A 22,939-nucleotide genomic window follows, 5' to 3' on the forward strand; every position below is an offset into this window, starting at 1 on the left:
GAGCACCAAGACTGAACACCAAGACTAGGCAGAAAGACCTGGGAGCTTGATGAACCAAGGGGTACATTACCACAACAACATACATTCTGTACCATTTCCAATTGCTATTCCTAGCCTTGTTTCTAAGCACATTTGAAGGGAGGAAGCTTAAAGGAGAATAATTCTCTCACATGAATCCCCTTCTGTAAAGAGGGCAAGACTGACGGGACTAGTTTTATGCCTCAGCACCTCTGGCATGACTTAGAGGGCATAACATGCAGTCAAGACAATATCAGCGCCAACACAGCAGGGAATTGGAGATTTCCACTGGCAGGTGAATACACTTCACTGCTACATGTCTGATGAAAACAGCCTTGTTCCTTATTGATTGCCAATCAATAGCCCCATCCCATCTCTGGCTTTCGGTTCCTGCAGCCCTGAGTGACAGTAATCAAAATCAGAGGAGCTGCTGCCGATAAGATACCATTATCGGGGAAGGAGCCAAGTGGGACCTCAGGCCCAAGCTGCCATGTCACATCCCTGGCTCTTAACGCTCAGGTTTGATTTGCATCCTCCTGCTGTTTCCTTTTATTCTTCTGTAGGTTGCCCCCACTCACTGCTCACTCCCATGCCCCCAGTTTCACCCTGTGAACAGCTAGCAAAATAAAAGAAGGTGCCAAGGATGGAAATATCAACTCCACTGTATTATCCAGACATTCCATAAGCAAGGGGTCACCACTGAAAAGGCCCCTTCCCTTGTGAACCTCCCATCCCTACCTTATTTCAGCTAGTGGGAAGGAACTCTGAAGATGTTCTTGTCATAAATTCTGCTCAATATTGGTCCAGAGCAGATTTCAACATATAGTTAGCAGAGTAAAATAAACATAGCACGTTGCAGGATTCCCAAAAAGTAGACCAGAGGCAATTAATATTTCATCCAGCAGAGCTTTACTGCTACTACTGAAGGTAAATGAGCATAATGGTCACAAATCCAATACATTTGGTGTGGTGCGAAGAAATTTTTATTCTGAAAGTTTGACCCAGAGAAAAAAGTTTGAGAACCACTGACCTTTGGTCCTTGGTGGGCCAAAGCATCTTTTACTAGCTTATACATGTACACCAAACACAATCCTACTTCGATGATGCAAACCTTTCAGATTTGATTTCTCTGTTTCTCTTTTTTTAAAAAAACTATTAAGCTCAGTTCCTCACATTTCTGCATCAGTTTCTGATTTTTTTTTCTTGTGAAAATTCATCAGCATTTTAGTGTGCATTTCTCCTAATGTACACCCTTTGAGAACCACTGTCATGGTGCTGGTTTGAGACTAGCCAGTACAGTCACACAACTCCCCTCATATATTCTAAACCATTTTGCTATATTGCTAATCTCAGACCTCAGATGAATGCAGAACAATGAGGACAATTGCACCCAGTAGGGATGTCCATTATTATTATTATTATTATTATTATTATTATTATGCTGCTGCCCATCTGACTGGGTTGCCCCAGCCACTCTGGGCAGCTTCCAACATATATAAAAACACAATAAAACATTAAACATTTAAAAACTTCCCTATACAGGGCTGCCTTCACATGTCTTCTAAAGGTTGTATAGTTACTTATCTTCATGGCTTGGGGATTACATAACTCCATACCCTCCAACATTTGCAACACTTCTCTGATGAAAATAGGAATGTCCTCAGGAAAAGCAGGACATTCCAGGATCAAATCAGAAACTGGGATGGCTTATATAAATCCTGGACTGCCCCCGGAAAACAGGGACACATGATCTGCTTGTCTTCTACCATTCCTAACTAAAGTATCTTCCTGATTTATCCTACCCTGAATAGTGTCTTTCGATTCCTAACCAGCTATTCCTGGGACATCTTGGCCTTGTTTGACTTTCTGTCTATGACTCTATTTCTCACATTTTACAAACAGTAGCATAAAACCCCATATTTGTGTAACTTCATGCTGTGTAAAAAAAAAAAGAAAGCAAACATGAAGTTCTGTTGTCAAAAATTTATTCTACTCCAACTGCACTTTTACAGGACACTGAGTAAGTTCCCAATGTAACTCATTCAGCCCATAATTTATGTCTGTCAAAATCTTTTTGAACGAAGAACATTTGCATTGAAAAGAGAAGGCAAAAATTCCAACTTGCACATATGATTTAGATTGCAATCTATACACACTTACCTAGAAGTAAGTCCAATTAAACTCAGTTAAACAAACCTCTTAGTAGACATGCACAGGACTGCACTGCAGGCACACAAATTTCCATTAGCACCAAATGTCAAGAGATACAAAAGGACAGGGGGATAACCTTTTACTAAAACAATCTTGTTGGTGAAAACAATGAATGTTTTAGACACATTTTCTGACCCATGTAAAATGCATCTCTTTCCAGCAGCAATATATTTCCCCATACCTTGTTGAAAGTGTGTAACACCCTTTGCAAGCAGATGTCTTGGTAGGGGAACCAGGGACCTGGGGGGCGGTGATGGGGTGGGAGAGAGGGAAAGCATCTTTAATGCCAAGACAACTGGGCCAAACCTCCCTCACCTGATTCAGTCATGTGTCATGGGTGTAGCCGGGGGGGGGGGGGGAGGCAGGAGGGCAGCTAAATAAATAAATACTTAACTAACTGACCAATCAAGTCACAGATAGCTCAGTTCTGCCCCCACCCCCAACAAAAATCCTGGCTATGCCCATGTCATGTGTACTTGACTATTTCAGGTAGAATGTGGGTGGTGATGTTCATTCAAATGCACAACCCACTACACAACACTTTAAAGGTAATTAAACAGGGATGGATGATATTAGCATCTGAAGGCATGATTATTATTTTTTAAGAAAGCAGATATATAGTAGTGAGATAGAACATCTTTTGAGTGGGTAAAAAGACCTACAAAGAGTTTTGTAGACACCGCATTTGGTGGGGTCATCCATGGTTCTGTCCAGACCTACGGATTTACCAAATACGGGCCAATCCTGAATTTATTTTATCATAGATTCATAGAATTGTAGAGTTGAAAGGTATCCCAGGGATCATCTAGTCCAACCCCCTGCAATGCAAGTATTTCAAGCAAAGCATCCATGACAGATGGCCACCTAACCTCTGCTTAAAAACCTCCAAGGAAGGAGAATCCATTATTCCACTGTCGAATAGTTCTTACTATCAGAAGCTCTTTCTGATGTCAGAATCTCTTTTCTTGTAACTTAAAAGCTATTGGTTCGAGCCCTACACTCCAGAGCAGGGAAAAAATACTTGCTCTATCTTCCATGTGACAGCCCCTGAGATATCTGAAGATGGCTATCATATTTTCTCTCAGTTTCCTCTTTTTCAGGCTAAACATATACAGCTCCCTCATCGTTCCTCATAATGTTTGTTTTCCAGACCCTTGATCATCTTGGTTGCCCTCCTCTGCACACATTCCAGCTTGTCAATATCCTTCTTAAATGGTGGCATCCGGAACTGGACACAGTACTCCAGGTGTGGTCTGAGCAAGGCAGAATAGAGCAGGACTATTATTTCTCTTGATCTAGACACTATACTACTACTACTACTAATAATAATAATAATAATAATAATAATAATAATATTTTTATTAATTATATCCCGCCCATCTGGCTGGGTTTCCCCAGCCACTCTGGGCGGCTTCCAATAGAACACTAAAAACAGAATAAAACTTCAAACATTAAAAACTTCCCTAAACAGGGCTGCCTTCAGATGTCTTCTAGAAGTCCTTGACATCTGATGGGAGGGCGTTCCACAGGGCGGATGCCACTACCGAGAAGGCCCTCTGCCTGGTTCCCTGTAACTTGGCTTCTCGCAGCGAGGGAACTGCCAGAAGGCCCTCGGAGCTGGACTTCAGGGTCCGGGCAGAACGATGGGGGTGGAGACGCTTCTTCAGGTATACTGGGCCGAGGCCGTTTAGGGCTTTAAAGGTCAGCACCAACACTTTGAATTGTGCTCGGAAACGTACTGGGAGCCAATGTAGGTCTTTAGGGCTGTTGGTGCAGCCTAGAATAGCATTACCTTTTTTTGCTGTTGACTCATGTTAAGCTTGTGGTCCACTAAGACCCCTAGATCCTCTTCACATGTACTGCTATTGAACCAGGTGCCTCCCATCTTATATTTGTGCAGCTGGTTCTTCCTGCCTGAGTGCAGAACCTTACGTTTGTCACTACTGAAATTCACATTGTTAGTTTGGGCCCAGTTGTCCAATCTGTTAAGGTCATTTTGAATTCTGATTCTGACTTCTGAGGCATTAGCTATCCCTCCCAGTAAATTTATTTCATAAAAATTATATGTTGCTTGATTGTAGAAAAAAAACCTCAAAACAGTGTTTAGCATGAAAAAAAAATCTCATAGGGGATGGTTGGTGTGAATGGACACAGGAATGAAATGTATAGAACAGCAGAATGAGCAGGGAAAGGGCGGTACTCCTTTGCAGATGGTTGCTAAAGGGGAAGGGGAAATGTTTTTATTGCCATATATATTCTGCTGTGCATAAGTTAGAGGACTTGACTTTTCAAAGCTACCAATCAAGAAGGTCTGACAGCACACACACAAGTTCTCAAAAACCATCATGCATGCCTTGTGGAATTGAATTTTTAAAATAGGAGAAGATGCACAATGAAATGCAAAATCCTATTTAGAAGAGAAATGGAGGAAATGTATTATCTCTCTTTTTTTTGTATACATGTTTGTCTGCAAGAGAGGGATAGAGAGAGAGAAGGCCATATCCTTCATGAAAAAAGAGAGGGGCTGGGGATAAATACTAAATAGTTCCACAGCTGCAGAGAGGTTAGCTTGAGGTTGATGCTTTAAACGACAAAACTCTGCTAAGAAACCACATCCCTCAAGCAGCCTTGAAGCAATCGCTGACATTTAGATCTGCATCATTTCCTAACAGAGTATGAGCCCCAATGCACTGTGGGTAATCAAAGGTGGTGTGAGGTAGCTGCTTTACAATGTTCAAAGATCACTGCTTTCAGGAAGGGGGTAAATGTTCCATAGCCTGCGATAACTGGAGCATCATTGGGACCAACCCCAAGATGGTCTATTCTGCTTTTTAAAAAAACGCGATTATGCAGAGTTGTTGAAACAAACCAAAGCTCTCAAGACCCCTTGATCGTTGCCATCAATGCAGGCTAGACAGCTGAGCCCGTCACACTTTCAAATTGAGCACCTCACATTTTTTTCTTCACAAAACCAATTTTTCAAAGCTCATTTACTTTCTGTCCTTAAGAATGGACTACGGCTGTTTCAGTAAGCTGGCCACACAGGAATCCTAACAAGTGCTAATGAGCTTGCTATTTATCTAAATAGACAAATGCCCATAATTATGACAGGCAGGATGAGAATTGGAAGGAGGGCTTGTACACAACTCCCCATGTGAGCATCTGTTGATAGCAGGTTGGCCATGTGTTGTCAGAGATGCTGGTGTTGTTCCCCCAGTGCAAGGCTGCCTCCAGGCAGCACTTAACATTTCCCCCTTGGATAAATGATAGGCACTCATTTGCATGGGCAGAAGGGATGCACTTGAGGAACACCAACTGGGTGGGGGTTAAATCTGCCCCATGCCTCTGGTAACACCCGTGTCTAAGGAAGGTGACATTTTTTGCCTAACTACACCCTGGAGCGTAGACAGTTTTAAATGCACAGGCTTGATACAGGCACCTAACAGCAAGTAAACGACACAAAGGAAAGGGTTGAAACACCACAGCTCCAAATTACCACACACAACACGTGTGTGTGTGTGTGTGTGTGTGTGTGTGTGTGTGTAGGTCAATTTATCACAGAACTCCCTGTGTAAGATATAGCCTGGCACTTAATCACATTTCACTTTGATGCTAGAATTCTGTTCCTTTGGAAACTGGCTTTTATGGAGACAAATAGATGTGCTCATATCATCTATTATCATATTAATAATGCTCATTGTTACCTTTAAGCTGCCCAGGTCAAAGGCAGATTATTATCTGGCAGTGACCGTCTGCCATTCAACCACTGCCCCCTGCCCCAGTGTAGAATCTGTCAGAGGAAGAGAGTAATACCCTCTTTCATCTGTTTGCTGTTCTTTGTCCCCCATCTCTCTCCCCACCCCACACCCACCCAGGAAAGGCAAAATAGAAACATCAAAGTATGTACTGAAGGCATGCAGAAGGGGCATTGTTTGTGGCTGCCAAACATGACATATTGGCAATTTCTGTGCATGTTTTTAATCAGTTTCTGTACATGTTGCTGCTAAGAAAAGCAAACTGCTAAAACACACACACACTCCTGCTACTAGACAAAGGGAATTGCAACTGTGATAAGTCTTCTGCCTCACTCTGCACCAACACCCTCTGAACTCCTCCCCAGCCATCTAACCAAATATTAAGATATGTGTGAGCGGCAGACCCCATTTGGAGTGGGTAGATTTTCTGTTTGTGAAGCAGTAGTTTTCTGCTCTGCTCCCCCCCCCCTTCCCTTCCTCTTTTCTATTTAAACCCTTGACAATTAGCACTTGATGGATCAAGGGCCTAATTAATAGCAAGCGCTAAGGGAGGCGAAGTGAGCATGTGGGAAGCGTGTGAGGAGGAGGAGGAAACTGCTCCCTTAAGCAAAAACTGGCAGCGCAAACAATAAATGAAAACACAGCAGCAATGCCTGCCCTGTGCCAAAGGAGGTGGTAGAAACTGGCACTGGAGAGATTCTGTGATGGCACCATGCTGTCATTGTTTTAGTTTCAAACCACGCCTTTCTTTTTAAAGAAAATGGTACATGAGATGCAAAGCATCCCCAAATAGATAACAAACTTCAAATTTGTATTATTTTAGGTGCTACTCAAGGACAATGGCAAGAGCTTCTAAATTCTAGGTGATACAGTGATGAGAGGCAGTCCAATTCAAGATACGGCACCAATGAGAATCCAATATGAGCCTTTCCCCCTTTTTTATACATAGGGTGGCCTCAACGGGTTGCAGGTGCCTGCTCAGTAAAACTTTTTTTAAAAAATATTATTGCATCATTTAAAAGAATGACAATGAAAAAGAAATGACTATTTTGTATCTATTAGACCCAAGAAAATGAATTTCAGATTTAATTGCATTCTTAAGTTAAGAAAAACCAAGTGGAAATTTGAGTCTTTTAACTATGAGATGTTCCCTTATTGCTTAGCCCTTAGATCAGGGGTAGGCAACCTAAAGCTCAGGGGCCATATGTGGCCCAATCACCTTCTCAATCCGGCCCGCGGACAGTCCAGGAATCAGCGTGTTTGTACATGAGTAGAATGTATCCTTTTATTGAAAATGCATCTCTGGGTTATTTGTGGGACCTGCCTGGTATTTTTACATGAGCAGAATGTGTGCTTTTATTTAAAATGCATCTCTGGGTTATTTGTGGGGGATAGGAATTTGTTCATTTTTTTCCTTCAAAATATAGTTCGGCCCACCACATGGTCTGAGGGACAGTGGACTAGCCCACAGCTGAAAAAGGTTGCCTTAGATTGTACCTGGAACGAGATTGGGAACAGACCTTGAGTGGCTCCAAAACACAAGTAACCCACACTTACTCTGTTAACATGGATGGATGGATGGATGAATGGATGGACAGACCGATAACCACACACACAAACCATCTCCTCCAAAACATTAGAACATTTCAGCTCTGGATCCCTATATGGCTCATCCATCTCACCATGTTGGAAAGGGAGGAACTCTGGAAATGGCTCCAGAAAAATATAAACAAAACACATTATTCTGTGTAACATCCAGAGCTAGGCTGAGGGAGAAGTGTGACCTGACTCAGGGCTATTTCTGGGGCTATGGAGTGGAGGCTTTGTGTGAAGGAAAGGAGCTGAAGAAGGTCCGTTTATGCCTTCTAGGACAAAAGGTCTGAGATGCCTTGTAGTACGTGTGAGTGCCCACTCCACAGATCCCCTCTCAATGAATTATTGCTGGCAGTTACTATTTTCTGGAATCTGGCACATCTCTGCCAGGAATTTATAGAGAACATTTGCAAAGTAGGTTAGGCTGAGAGTTGAAAATGTTAACATTCTGTTGTCAAACATAGCTTTTGTCCATACGTACTTTTTTCCTCAGCTGACTGGGGACATGACCCTTACATGAGGTGCTGTGAGGAAGTGGACAGGGGGCCTCAATTGCACATTCTGCCCCAGCCTTCTTGGTGTTCTGCATACCTGTAGCGAGATTAGGAGCTGTCTGTGGACTGCAACTCACATCATCCCAGACTATTGGCCAAGGCAGCTGGAGCTGATGGGAGTTGGGACTTCAACAACATCTAAAGAGCTGCTAGTTCACCATTCTAGGTCTAGATATTTTGCTAAATTGGCCCAGCTGGAAGGTGATTTCACAAGTACTCATCCGCAAAGGCTCCCCACTCCCACCTACTTGCTTTCCCTTCTTTTCAAGTGGCTCAGTCCCCAGTTCAGTTCGGCATTGAGATTCAGATCTGCCATCTTCAAGGTCCCTTCATTCTGTGTTCTCCCTTCCAGAAAGGAATAGGAGATCTACACACAGCCTTTGCTCATCTTTTTCATGAAAACTGTCTCCATTATCTTTCTAGTTGTTTCTTCTTCTTTTTAAAGATAACATTCAGATGACATCCACCTCCCGCAGATTAAAATGATTTAAAGGCATATGCTGAATTTCAGGACTAGGACAGTAATGGTAACATATTCATTACAAACTGTGGCAGCTACATTCATTCCTGTGATACCTTTTCAGCTGGGCGAGAATTGCAAAGCATGAAAGAACAAACACTGTCTCCCTAGTCATTAGAGCAATAGACCCACAGGATAATAGACATTTGAGACATGCTGGGAAGGGAAGCATTTGGAAATGACAAATGAACACACGATTCCATCTAATGCATACAGAAGAGATTAGCACATCTTAAGGGGCTTACTTTGGGCCATTTCACACACTGTCTTGGGGGGGGGGACTAGTTTCCCACATGGGAACACACTATAAAGATCTGAAGTCATTTGGGAAATCTCTGCAGTACATCAAATATATCTTTTAAAAACAACTGTTTTGGTGGTATGAAACATTCTGTTTTCAGAATGCATTACATGGGTACATGCTAAAAACATAACTGTTGAAGTGATCTGCTGTAAGTGGGGAAATGGTTTTGAGTATCTATGGATTTCTTTCTTCTTTTTTTAAATGTATTTTTTATTAATTTTTACATAACAAATTTAAATTCAAACACATCATTCACCTCCTCATTTAGGATTCTCTGAATTCCTTGACTTCCCTCTGTCCTTCCATGGTTACCGTTGCTATTCTTTTTTCCATCTGCTTATCTTATTTTCTCTAATTTGTTTTGTTTTTTTTAAATAGTCCATTTTCCATACTTTTTCGTACATTACAAGCATTACTCAAATCCTGCCAAAGTTTTTAGTTGTTTACAGTGTTCTCTTAAATTATAATTTTTTCCCATTCCTTCTTAAAATTCTTCTCCTCCTGGTTTCTGATTTTTCTAGTCAGTCTCGCCATTTCGGCATAGTCCATCATCTTCATCAGCCATTCCTCTCTGGTTGGAACTTTGTTTTCTTTCCATCTCTGGGTCAGTAGTATCCTCGCTGCTGTCATCGCGTACATGAATAATAATTTCTGCTCCCTCAGAATCTCTGTACCTAAAATGCCTAACAAAAATGCCTCTGGATCCATGGATTTCTTTCTATCCCTGGAAGCCCAGGCTGTTGCAGAGGCCAGGAGCTCTCTGTGCCAACTCAATCCAGCAAGAAGGCCACAACTGCGTTGTCTGGGGCACACCTAGCAAATCTCTTCCATGCCTTTGTAGTAGACTACAGTAACATGTTGAATGTGGAGCTGCCCTTGATGAGAATTTTAAGGTCTCCCCCAGTGCAGAAAGCAGCAGCCCGTCTTCCGACAGGGTAGGCCACTGGAAACACATTCATCCCAAGTTCAGCATCTGAACTGGTCCCTTGTTTCCTTCTGGCACAGATCAAGGTGCTGGTGTGTGTGTGTATTATAGTTTTATTCTTTCTCATTAAATTGTACAAATAAAAGTCAAACGTAAAATGTAATAAATGAGTTCCAATCGGTTCCAATAATGCTTCTTCCACACTGCCTTCAACTATTTATATTCTGTAAGTTTATTAGATTTCTCCTTCCAGCCACAAAACTGAACTACTTTATATATAAGCAAAAAGGAAATTCTTATAACACTGGTAACACTACTATTTTCTTGATATTTAATTCTAATCCAAAACCTATACTGCTTTCCCACAAACAAGCTCACTGAGGCAGGTTCTGCTCCTCTCATTTTAAAGGATAAGTTAATTTGTTCAGCATGAAATTTTGCCAAGTGCTTCTCCATTTGTCCCCAATGGGAGCTGCTTTATTTTTACTTACACACACACACACACACACACACCCATCCTTGTTGCTACCAATAAATTACCTATCAACTCTCAGCGTTCAGGGCTAATACTGTATTTCATCAAGCTCAATAAAACAATAAATGATCCTTAGCATCTTTCCAAAATTGCCATATCTTTATACAATATATTTATGCATATAGTCTGGTTGATCTTTTTACCCTTCAACATTCTTCTGATGTATTTTCAAACCTCTTTTTAATTTTCTTGCACATGTATAATGCCACTGGTACAAATCCTGGGTTTTTTTAATGTCCAAGCACTGCTGCATATAGAGATACAACAAAAAATGCAACCATTGAGATACTGGGATTATGAACTGCTAGATCAGCTTTCCCCAACCTGGTGCCTTTGACTCTCAAATCCCATCAGTCCCAGCCAGGATAGCCAATGGTCAGGGATGATGGGAGTTGCAGTGCAAGGATACCTGGAGTTCACCCAGCTGCTGTAGATATTCCTCCCATTTATTAGTATATCTTGAACCCCCATCAATATATTGCAGGTACTTGAGAGAGCTTGTTTAGAAGTTCTTAAGTTTACTCTAAGAGGTCCCACTATCTTTCTACTCTCTTGGTCAGCTCTCTGCAGTCTCACTATTAAATTCATGATCTGTCTAAACATAGGTAGTCTGTTGCAGCAAAATAGCAGTCTTGAGGCACAAGAAGACTTGCACAAATTTCCATGGGCCAATGGATTCTGGGCCATGGCAATTTATGTTATAACGCTTTTGTCAGTCTCTCTGTTGCTCAGACTTCTAGACTGCATGATTTCTCTTATTTATTAGAATGCAATACTTTCATGTTCTTTTTTTAAAAAAAACAACAAAAAACGTAAAGGCATATTTCTCCCATGTACTTAAATCACCTGTGCTTCTGCCCACGCTAAAATATTTGTGATGTATAGACTTGTATTAGCTAGAAAAGCTAACACATCTCTATGCTTATCCCAAAATTTAGCAATAGCGATCCTCTTTCCATTTGCTCTTACCATACCTTGGCCTCTAAGGGAATGATTAAAACTTTTTGTTCCAAGTTACAGCACAAGTTATATTTACATGCCTCCAACAGCTGCTAAGGTGACACTCAGCTATGTTTGGCACTTCCACTCCTCCCTGTAATCAACATTGCAGCAATACCCTTTTATTTTAGACCAATTAATACATACTTGGTATCTTTAGCTTCTTTTGTTGCATAAACACCAGTAAAGTTACTAATAAAGAACAGATATTTCAGCCAGGTTTTCATTTTTAGCCTTGCTTTCTGACTCATCCACGAAAGCTTTAACCTTTACCGTGTCTGGAAATCTTTGGTTGTCTTATGTAACAATGGCTACCATAATGTAATCAGACTGTATACTGACCAGGTGGGGTGATGGGGAGAAAAGATTCACCAGTGAAACAATTGCCACATCCTAGGCCCTGCCATTTCAACATGGGTAGGACACGAGGGAGGAATTTCTTCACGTTCCACTTTGCAATGGGACCAGTTCCAGGGCTGGTAGAGAGCTGAACTGGTTACACCAGTTCCAGGGCTGGTAGAGAGCTGAACTGGTTCCTGGCACTTATCAGAAAAGCAAAGGGGTTCAGGGTGTGGCATCTCCACTCCTGCCCTATCACCCCTCCATACCTCCTGGCATGACCAGTTCCCCTCTCCCCTGCCAGCAGAACATCACAGGCAGGACACCTATGACCACGCAACTTCCCATGACCAGGCCAGTGGACTTTGGGCAGCATCCGTATCATCCCACCAGTGTTTCTCTTTCTCTACTGCCAGAGCAGCATTCATGCCACTTCCCTGAAGCCCTGTGAGTTTAGAATCGCTCTTCAGATTGTTTTCTGTAACATCTGAAAGATGAATGACCCTGCCGCTTGGGAACCAGGAGGTGGCCAGCCCAACGGACGGCAAGCACGCTCCTTTAACAGGTTTATTCCGCTGGCAGGGATTCCTTTCAGAAGCATTTGGGTAAGTGCTGCACACCACGGAGTTCAATCTGCGCTAAGCAGATTAGTTCTTTACCGGTGAAAGGTTCTGGGCAGCAGGATAGAGTTACTCACCATGTGATATGAGGCGCTTGTCATTAGGTTTCACTGATAGGATATAATTATATGCTCCCTGGAGGGTACTTCTAATTGAATTATAGGGTGTCTCACAAGCATTCTGGGCAGTGGTTAAAGGAAGCTGAGCCGTTCTCTTGCCCAGAACAAGATAGAGACACACCCCGTAATTAAATTAGAAGTACCCTCAGGGGAGTGTGACCTTACCTCATGAAGTCATTTGTTATAAACACGTCGATTGTTGTTGTTTTTTTTAGTTAGCAATCTTAAGATTCACAGATTCCCCTCCCATATCCTCAGCTTGCTTGCCCCTGCTTAAATCTGAGATATGAGCAAGCCTATAGCTATTTTTGCACAGCTCTCTCCTACTCCCTTTCTCCTCCATCCGCGATTGTGTCAGAAAGCATGACACTACTGGAGGTGCTATTTTCACCCAGGAACAAAGATTATATATTCTGTCTGCAAATATTGGATGAGGAGTTTAAATGACTAAACTACACGTACAGTTAATTACATACCTGCTACCTGATATTTTCCACCATGCCTTCAATTGAAAACGAGGTTCTCCTGTAATCAAGCTGGCTGTGCTGAGTTTATTTTACACTAAGAAAATAGCGTCTTCTGCCTCAAGGCTCCCACCCCAAACGCTACAAAAAGAGGCTCCTATGTACGGGAAAGTAAGAAAGCTTTATTCAAGGTTTACAATGGCACAGGTCAGGCCACGGATTCCAAAGGCATGGTGAAAGAGTTCAAGAACAGCATCAGATTCCAACAGCAGACAAAAGCTGCAGAGGTGTCTCAACAAATGGTCACACCCTTCCAGCCAGCTTTTAAATGCAGTCTTGGGAGACTCTTTCTCCTTACAATATGGTGCATTTGGAGGGACAAGTGTCTGTTGCTAATGGTGGAAGCTCCTCTGGCTCCTCCTTCCCTCCAGCTGACCAGCCTCCTCTCTCCAGCTGGTCAACACCCTTCCTCAATGCTAGGGAATCTCTACTCCACTCTGTTGATGGGGCAGAACAGGGAGACAGCAGAACTACTGCCCCTCCCTGACATCTAAAGGTGAAGGAGCAAGGCCAAAGTCCTCCCCCTCAGCCTATCCCTGCTGACTGTGCCCTCCAAGCCTTCTTCTTCTTCCTCCTCTGACAGCAACTGTCATCCTAGCCTCCAGTCGGTCGGGATTGTGGGGCTCATAACAGTGCTCCATCTCAGAAGGGTAGCTGTTAGTCTGTTGCAACATTGTAAAGGAGACAGTGCAAGAGGACAGCTATAAATATGTAGGAAGCCATGATCTGGTTTAACACAAGCCTGAACTGCAGTTAACTTAAAAGCAAAGACAGTTATTGCATGACCCTTCATACATTGCTGGACTACAGCTCCCATTACCCCTAACCATTGGACATGTTGGCTGGAGCTCATAGGAGTCGGAGTTCAACAACCCTCTGGAGGAGGGCTACAGAAGAAGATTTCACAATGTGCACCTCAACAGCTGAACCTCAACAGCAATATAAATGAATCTGGGCATACATGGCAAATTTCACTGTGATGCTTTATGAAAAGAAACTGAGATTGAAAAAGCCAGTGCCCTGGTTTCATGCACTATGAAGCTATTTGCTCGAGTTCAGTGTTAACCACACTGAATATTGGCAACCCGTTTTAATTGCATAGAGATGCTAGCAAGGGTTTCTGGGCTCAGGCCCAGAAATGAGCTTTGGGTCCTTGCATAAAAGATGAGACAATCATTATGAGCCCCCAAAATAGTCTGTAGGCCAGAAAGGAATTGCTAGCTTAGCCCACCTCACCTTATCTCCCCCAACCTCTCCCTTCCATCCAGTCTCCCTCTCTGATCCCCTCCAAATTGCCTCTTCCCATCCCTTTCAAAATAACTGACCTGTCAGGTGCAGCCAGATGCAACAAGAGAGGCCTGATCATCATGACTATTACACCAGTCAACTGACATAAGTCAGGAATTCTAGCAACCTTTCCAGCACGATTCCCTGTTAGCCACCCTGTGTATTTCTGTTGCGACAGAAAGTGTGGTGTATAAAATACAGATAGGAGCATCTCCACCCCCATCGTTCTGGCTGGATACTGAAGTTCAGCTCTGAGAGCCTTCTGGCAGTTCCCTCACTGCAAGAAGTGAGGTTACAGGGAACCAGGCAGATGGCCTTTTTGGTAGTGACGCCCACCCTGTGGAATGCCCTCCCATCAAATGCCAAGGAAATAAACAACTATCTGACTTTTAGAAGACATCTGAAGGCAGTCCTCTTTAGGGAAGTTTTTAATATTTGACATTTTATCGCTTCTTCTTCTTCTTCTTCTTCTTCTTCTTATTATTATTATTAATTCTTATTATTTTATGTTAGGAGCCACCCTGGGGAAACCCAGAAAGATGGGCAGGGTGTAATTATTATTATAATTATCATCATCATCCTCACCAATTATAAAATTCATGATATTGATTTTACCCATCATGAAATGTTGAACCTGGCATATTTTAAGATGCTACCTATGTTTCAAGAATTCAACCTTGGGAATTCACTGCCAACTCACTTTACATCCTGGCATTGTCCTATCTGAATAGCTGTCAACATTTCCCCCTTTTTAAGGAAAATTCCCTTGTTCCGAATAGGATTCCTCGCAAGAAAAGGGAAAGTTGACAGCTATGCCTATCTGTCAGCTCATTTAAGAACACGGCAACAAAAAATACCGTACTTTTCCGTGTATAAGACGAGGTTTTTTAACTCTTAAAATTATGTTAAAAATCTGGGGTCATCTTATACATGGGAAATGCAGAGGGGGGTTGGGCGATTGGTTGCATCTGTGATCAGGAGCTTATCAGCTGTGATTTGGTGGGTGATTGGTGGCTGCGTCAAGGGCTGGCTTGGATTGGCTGGTGCTGCGGCAATTGGGTAGGTGATTGGTGGCTGTGTCAGGGGCTAGTTTGGATTGGCTGGTGCTGTGGCAATTGGGTGGGTGATTGGTGGCTGTGTCAGGGGCTAGTTTGGATTGGCTGGTGCTGTGGCAATTGGGTGGGTGATTGGTGGCTGCATCAAGGGCTGTTTTGGATTGGCTGCAGCTTTTTCTGATTGTCGGTTGCTGTTGGCTTTGGCGACACATGCCACTTCCCTGAAGCGTTTGTCAGTCGGGTGAGTGATATTTAGCATTCCCCCCCCCCCCCAAAAAAAAAGAAGCTCAACAACTCTGGACCATCTCCCCCCATTTTCTGAAATGGGAGTCCTGCAAAATAGGGGGCGTGTTATACACGGGGGCGTGTTATACACAGGATAATACAGTAATATTATTCCATGAATACAGTGATTGTATGAGGCACATCAATCCTTATAACAACGAAGTCACCTTTGGAGCAAAAGAACATTGTCGCTGCTATCCATGGTGCTAAATGCATTTGCTCTGGACTAAAACCTTGACTTTAGCATGAAGACCCTCTTTAGTACAACCCAAACTACCAGGTACATAGGAAAGCAACTACTGCTACTCATTGCACATGCTAAATTCAGCTATCTAAGCTGGTGAAGAGAAAATGCACCTCACACACAAAAACCACATTCTTGCAGACTTAGGGTGCAAACACCCCTAAGTCAGGGGCAGCCAAATATATTTTGCTGCCTGAGGCAAAGTACAAGATTGCACCCCTCCTTGCTCCACGTGTGGAAGCTAACTGGCCTGGCTTTTCCATCTTATTTCAACACTGGTGGCAGGATCGCACCCCCATTGCACCTGCAGGTCATCTAGGGGGTCCAGGACAGGTCATGTAGCATACACAGCTCTGTCCGGCCCCAGGGCCTAGGGGGAACAGCAGAGGATGGCTGTTGATTCGCAGGTGCCACAGAGTGGTAGAGATGCCCCTACAATACTACTACCAGTAACTATGAGTTGGATCCAAATAATAGCTACAGTTTCACAAAAGCTTGCACAAGAGGTTGTGCAAAGGTTTACAAAATGCTATTATATTAAGGATCTAAAGCAGTTCTCATGATTGCACAAGCTCTTTGGATAAACATTTTCCACATTTGTAAGGGCACTTTTGGATTCCAATCCTTGTAAAACTAGGGTTAACACTGCAGCATGAAGTCTTACATTAGTCTAACAGGAGGTCCTGGCATGTTTCCCATTCAGGGGTGCAATACTCAGTTGGTGGATAATTTAATGACAGTGACGATGTTTGTACTACCACAGCATATGAGGTTCTGGCACATTTTCTGGCTGTATTAACATATGTACTGGCCTTTTTGCTGGAGCTTTTGAAGATGAGATTTAAATGTAAGGCAGCTATCAGGCATCCTTCCCAGACGATATTGGATGAGAAACCAGATCAACAGGTTTGCTCCCCATTAATATTTCTAGAGTCTTATTTAATACCTAAAATGAAAAGGTGTTGGACATTCCGATCCATACTGGAAATGAAAGTTCATTCTGGCAGAAATATATTCGATATGTGAAAATCTAAGGTTAACCACTATCCATTGACCAGCTTTAACCCACATATGAGGCTCTGCCATCTCAGGGCATTACCATATTATCTTGGGACACTCTTTGGGATGCTGCACAAAGAGTTGTTGCTGCCTCCTTCCCGTCACTTTTGAAGCAGCGCAAGCCCTTGGTGCGGCTCATCTGGAAGGAGCACTTGAGATCAAATGCAAGATTTGGTGTAAAGGCACAATATTGTGATATATAACCTTCAGTCTATGCCTTGTTTGGCTTGGTGCAACTGCTCACGGGATTCAGACTGGTCCATTCATGTTAATATAATTTAAGTGCCTTGAGGAATATGGAGTTGTCTACTAAAGCACATTCAAAGAAGATTGTGAAGCTTCATGTAACCTTTTCAAATAATTTAGTCTTTGATGAGACAGACAGACACACACACACATGCATGCATGCATGTGATTGTAAATGGGGCTGTAGAAATGTCTAATTCTATATAAAGGAATTTTAGGGATTTTCCTCCCAGCAGCAGATTTCTCTCTGTGTGTGTGTGTTTATCTGATTGAAAGCCAGTGAAATAAAAATAGATCTGGATCTTTCCCTACAAAATCTGGAGGGAATGGATGAGATGGATTTATTTAGGCTGCAAGGCCACAGTAAAGGAGGGCCGATAATTGAATCCTTCTAGCTTTGTAGCAAAGGGATCCTAAAAAAGGCCTTTTGCAGACCTGAATGAATGGAAGGGCTCATATCACATGGATGCTTTTTGTCTGATCAAAAAAAGTAAGCACTCTGCAAATCCAGTGAAACGGAAAGCCAGCTCCATCACCTGCAGGAACAAGGTTGGGTCTGGACTCTAACCCCAACACATCTATTTTTAATGGGGCAAGGACACCTTTTCAACAATGGCCTTCTTCTAACCATGAGATCATCAAGCAACACCATCACCTCTAGGATGAAGTTCAACCTACAGTTATGTATATAAAGAAATATGGGCAAGACCATGTATGAACCAATATAGCAAAAGCAGATGGGAAGCAACTTTTTGCCTGCATTTCTAAACATCGATGGATAGATCACATCGCTATTCCGTGTCACTAAGACACATGATATAACAAGTTACTTCCTTACCACAGTGAACAAGAGTAGCAGAACTCTGAAACCAATCATCAATTAGTTGTTTGACTGGAAAAGGCCCATTTTTAATCCACTTTGGGATATGTTCCCTCTAAGATTATGCAAGCACATGGCCTCTGAATTAATCTTACAGCCCTTCCACCATGGGCTGCTAAGAATCCTCTTCACCTATTATCTTCACTGTCAATGTATTTCACTCAAGCTATCGGCGATTTGGGACTCTGGGAGTTTCCCTCATTTGAAGTTGTCACGCAAATCCGTTCACATGCCATTCCCTTCCACCCACCCACCCCTGACAGGATGCCATTTGTCCTTCACATGGACAGTTGGCATGTAATCCCCATCAGCACCTGTCAGCAAAGGCTGTAAGAGGGTAAAGATCAACCCAATGCTTCTCCTGTTTAAGCAATTGTCAGGGTGTCCCATTTCAGAAGACTGGTTTCATGCATTCCTGAAACGCCACCACAACCACCTGATCCTGATCTCTAGAAAGTCGCACACAACACACACTGCTCCTCAGCCAGTCGAGATGAAAACACCACAGATAATCTCCCCAAGTCATGCCAGCAAATGCACAGCCAACATTCACGCTGAAGTGTTTCATACCACAAGTATGTAGGCACTGCGTGTCAAAGGGAAAATAGATTTTTTTCTTAGTGATTATTAAATCCTGAAAGAAGGAGAGTTTATCTACAACCTTCGACACATATCCAAGGAGCAGGACATAAAAGTAAATCCAACATTTACCTCCCCCCACCAAAAAGCTTCCACCATTGTGGAGCCCCTATTATACAAACCTTCAAACATCTATATATGCAGGTACATGACACTGATATTTAGGACCTGTGTGTATCCTGTCTCTCATAAACACAAAACAAACTCCTTGATAAAACCATGCAAGTATCTCAATGTTTTGGATGAATTATTTAAATAGCTTGTCTTCAAATGATTGCAATCTCCTCTCTGGAACTATTTAATTGGAAAGGGTCGTTTTGTGAAACAAAAAATTATAGAGGAGAAATACTGGCTAAGGGAAGCAGACCTCAGCCTGCTTACAAAAAGTTACAGAAGCTGTAATTTAAACTTGGTATGTCAGTAAACTCATAAGAGGGAAATGTGCCTTCTTAACATTATTAATTCCAGGGCACTGACTGTGGTAATCAGAGAATTCCCAAGAGAAGCATGAGAGATGATTCTTAAATAGCTCAGCCGACAATGGGTGGCCCACAATCCCTGTAAGTTAGAATCTGATGGGAAGTTGGGAGGTCGGCAGCAGCAGCAAATAAGTGGCAAGGATGTAAGGCAGTGAATGGAGAGAAACGATCTAGTATTCAGAAGTTACAAACACCCTGCTAGACAATGCTGTCTGCAATTATGAAATTCTTTAAAATATACACCTGTAGGTTTCAGAGGCACAAAGCAGTGAAACCATGTAACTTCTACTTAGGCATCTCTATCAATGAATTAGATACAGACTTACTGTCCTTGCTCTAAAGTCATGGCAGCCTCTCAAAACTGGTAACTTATCTGCCACCATATTCCCTTACTAAACCACAATGACGTTATGTCTTAAAGTAGGCAGGCATCTGTACTGAATCAAATATCTGTGGATTACTCTACACTCTTCAGAAATAATCTCTGAAGGGCTCCTCTCCAATTATAAATGGGACCGTTTGAGTATACAGCATGCATGTGGGTCCGTGTGGTGTAGTGGTTAAGAGCGATAGACTCGTAATCTGGGGAACCGGGTTCGCATCTCCGCTCCTCCACATGCATCTGCTGGGTGACCTTGGGCTAGTCATACTTCTTTGAAGTCTCTCAGCCCCACTCACCTTACAGAGTGTTTGTTGTGGGGGAGGAAGGGAAAGGAGAATGTTAGCTGCTTTGAGACTCCTTAGGGTAGTGATAAAGCGGGATATCAAATCCACAAAACTGGTACACAGATTTGATGAAAAGTTTCAGTGGTGGTCACTTCATCCAGTGGGTTAAAAAGTAATAGAATTGCAGAGTTGGAAGGGACAACAAGGGGCATTCAGTTTGATTTGCACCCCCAAATCCTTGCTCATGATTAAAAAGAGAGAAAAATAAATCAGCCCAATCCACGGGTGCTTCTTCTGTACTAGTTGCTATGTTTGGAAATCTGCCATGTTGGAAAGCTGTGATGCATGTGCCCTCCAAAACAGCGGCTTGAATTTTAAAATCAATTACTGGAGAAAATGGAACTTCATCTAGCAGGTTCACAGGCATCGCAGTGACAGCACAAGTCCTGCTAAATATATGTAGTTCTCACATTTGCCCTTTGCGGCATCACTTGGGGCAACGTGGCAGCTATTCAATGTTGCAGAATTGGCTCTTGAACTATTAAATGGATTACGTAAAAAAAGAAGAAGAAGAAGATCCAAAGGTCTAATGTGTCTGAGCATGCTACTTTCCCAAAAGGCACTTCAGTGCATTAACCTGGACTAATGATGGGGATGGAATAAGAGGGATATGAGAAGGGCTGCCTGAGGCTCACGTCAACAAGGAGCAGGGTCAGAGGGAAATGCTTCCAGTGGCCTAGCACTCCTCACCAGAAGGCAGGATTCTCTGAGAAAGGATAAAGCACATAGGATCTGTAGAGGCTTGAGCACTGCCGCCCTAGACCTCACAGCTACCTGCCAATCAGCTCTGAAGCTGATAGGACAGAGCAGATGGCAGCAGAATTATAGCTGTTGGATGAGGCTAGTGGATCTTCCATAGGCCCCAACCCAATATGGTGGATGGGACTGCTTCAGGGGGGAGCACCAGGGTGCTGACCTCACAGGTCAACTTGCACCATGCAATGAGCTTGGAGATACTGCTGACAGGAGGATACCACTGTGTCCACCACCACACAAGCCAACACAGCTGCTAGTATGTGGCCAAAATGAACTCAGTTCCATGCTGACTAAGAGGAAGCCTGCAGAGGCAGAGCAACAGTGATGTAAGCTGCACACCATCAACGGGTTGGCAGTACCAGCCCGCCTGTGTAGAACAGGTGGGTTGTGGGATTTGGATTGCTTGCAGAGTCACAGAAATTAGAACTCCCCTCAATTCCACACTCCTTCAACAAGAGAGTTATACAGAAGATCACCTATCCACCAACAGCAGACAAATAATTTCTCCCAACCCACCTCCCTAAATATAGGTGAGGAAACTTTGACCATACTGGAATTACAGAAGCAATAAGCAAGACCCAGCAGCAGGATCCATCTGCTTCCCACAGAATTGAAGTTTGATTCAGGGGTCTTTTTATTCCCACATTCCACCCAAGATAAACATTTTTAAGGATTCAGGATGGTTTCTTTTCTTTTTAAATATTTAAATGATACTTTTGCTATTTAAGGAAAAGCATCCCATGCAATCATCTCTGGCCATTGTCTCCTAAGTGGTAGGAAATATCTCCAGGACACAGCAAACTCAATTTCCTGACTCTTAATTTTTTCCTATATACCTAGTTGATTGAGATCAATGGGGGGGGGGGGGGCATTTGTGAATGCAGCTAACCTAGTGCTGACATGGAAAAGAGCAACTTAGAATTCTAAAGGAAAACAACTTGCAGTTGTAGCTGTTTCACTTTACTACTCTTTTCATGTAAATAGAGGTGGTCTTTAGGTTGCATATGACAGGTTACCATTGCCATTTTTTTAAATCTGGCACAGCATCCAGAATCTCCTCCTGAAGGATCGGCTTTTTCCATAATGGAAAACTAAAGAACTATTAATTAAGCATGAAAATGTTAACATGTACAGTGCATTTTGCTGCAATGTCACTGGACAGTCACAGAAAATGCAGTTATATGATTGCGAGTGAAAGAGAAAAATGCCTCTGCCCAGGGGAACATAGGAAGCTTCCTGAGACCAAGTCAGACCATTGGAGCACCTAGCTCAGTCTGGTCTGCTCCTCTTGCATTCACTAATAAACCCTCACAGTGACAGAGGATCAACAGAGGCAGGGCAAGTAGAGCAGCATAATAGATCTACTAGAGAGGTTGCCTTAACATGTATTTTATTAAGAGGAAGGTATAACAAATTAAATGTGTGGTTAATAAAGCTGTGTCTGTTTTAAGCTTCAAGCTAAAAGAGATGATTACACTGAAGGCATCTTACAGATTTTTCCACCTTCCAACTTTATCTAAAATATTTTGCTAATTTAAACTGTAGATCAGAGGTGGTCATGCTACCAAACCTTAATAGAGGAATGTACATTGCTGTAGACCTGGCTAACAGAAGATTTTGTTTCCAGGAATAATTGCAATGTGCATCATCAAAGATGGTAGAAATCCCTTGGTATGTAAAGGGATTTTATTTGCAGGGGAGCACGTGAAAACTGCTTGGGTTTCCTACCATATTTCTTAAAACCTAATTAGAAGCTTTTATCTCTCTCTTGAAGCAACCAATGTGTTACTCAGACTCAAACTGAACTATCATTATTGGGGGGAAATAGTGATTAATTTGTGGGCTGGAAAGAAGCAGAGGAGAAAGTAACTGGTTGGATAAAAAAAATTTAAAAAATGTATCTGAAGAAGTGTGCATGGACACGAAAGCTTATACCCAGAACAAACTTAGTTGGTCTCTAAGGTGCTACTGGACAATTTTTCAATTTATTTTGATTGTGCCAGACCAACATGGCTACCTACCCGAATCTTGTAACTGATTAGATGAACCAGTAAGATCAGGGTATGATGACCAAGGATCTAGTCCTACAACCATAACTCATTCAATCTGATAATAGCATGAGTCAATGACAATTAATTTGGGGGATATTCATCTAGACTAAGACCCCAATTTTATTTTGGAATTTAATCTTGTCACAATTTTAACAATACTCAAGTAAAGTTTCAAAGGTATTCCCATTAGGCCATTAAAGAAAAATGCAGCCCTAT

The 22,939-nt window shown here is 42.5% G+C and overlaps 1 protein-coding gene across 3 annotated transcripts in view; it reads right to left on the reverse strand.

The window, feature by feature from the left end:
• Nucleotides 1-22,939, reverse strand: part of SLC8A3 (solute carrier family 8 member A3) — a 159,029-nt gene that overhangs the window by 97,694 nt on the left and 38,396 nt on the right. The gene's annotated exons all lie outside the window — the stretch shown is intronic.

The sequence above is a fragment of the Podarcis tiliguerta genome (assembly GCF_965153285.1).
Source record: "Podarcis tiliguerta genome assembly, chromosome: 1".
NCBI classification, from domain to species: Eukaryota; Metazoa; Chordata; class Lepidosauria; order Squamata; family Lacertidae; genus Podarcis; species Podarcis tiliguerta.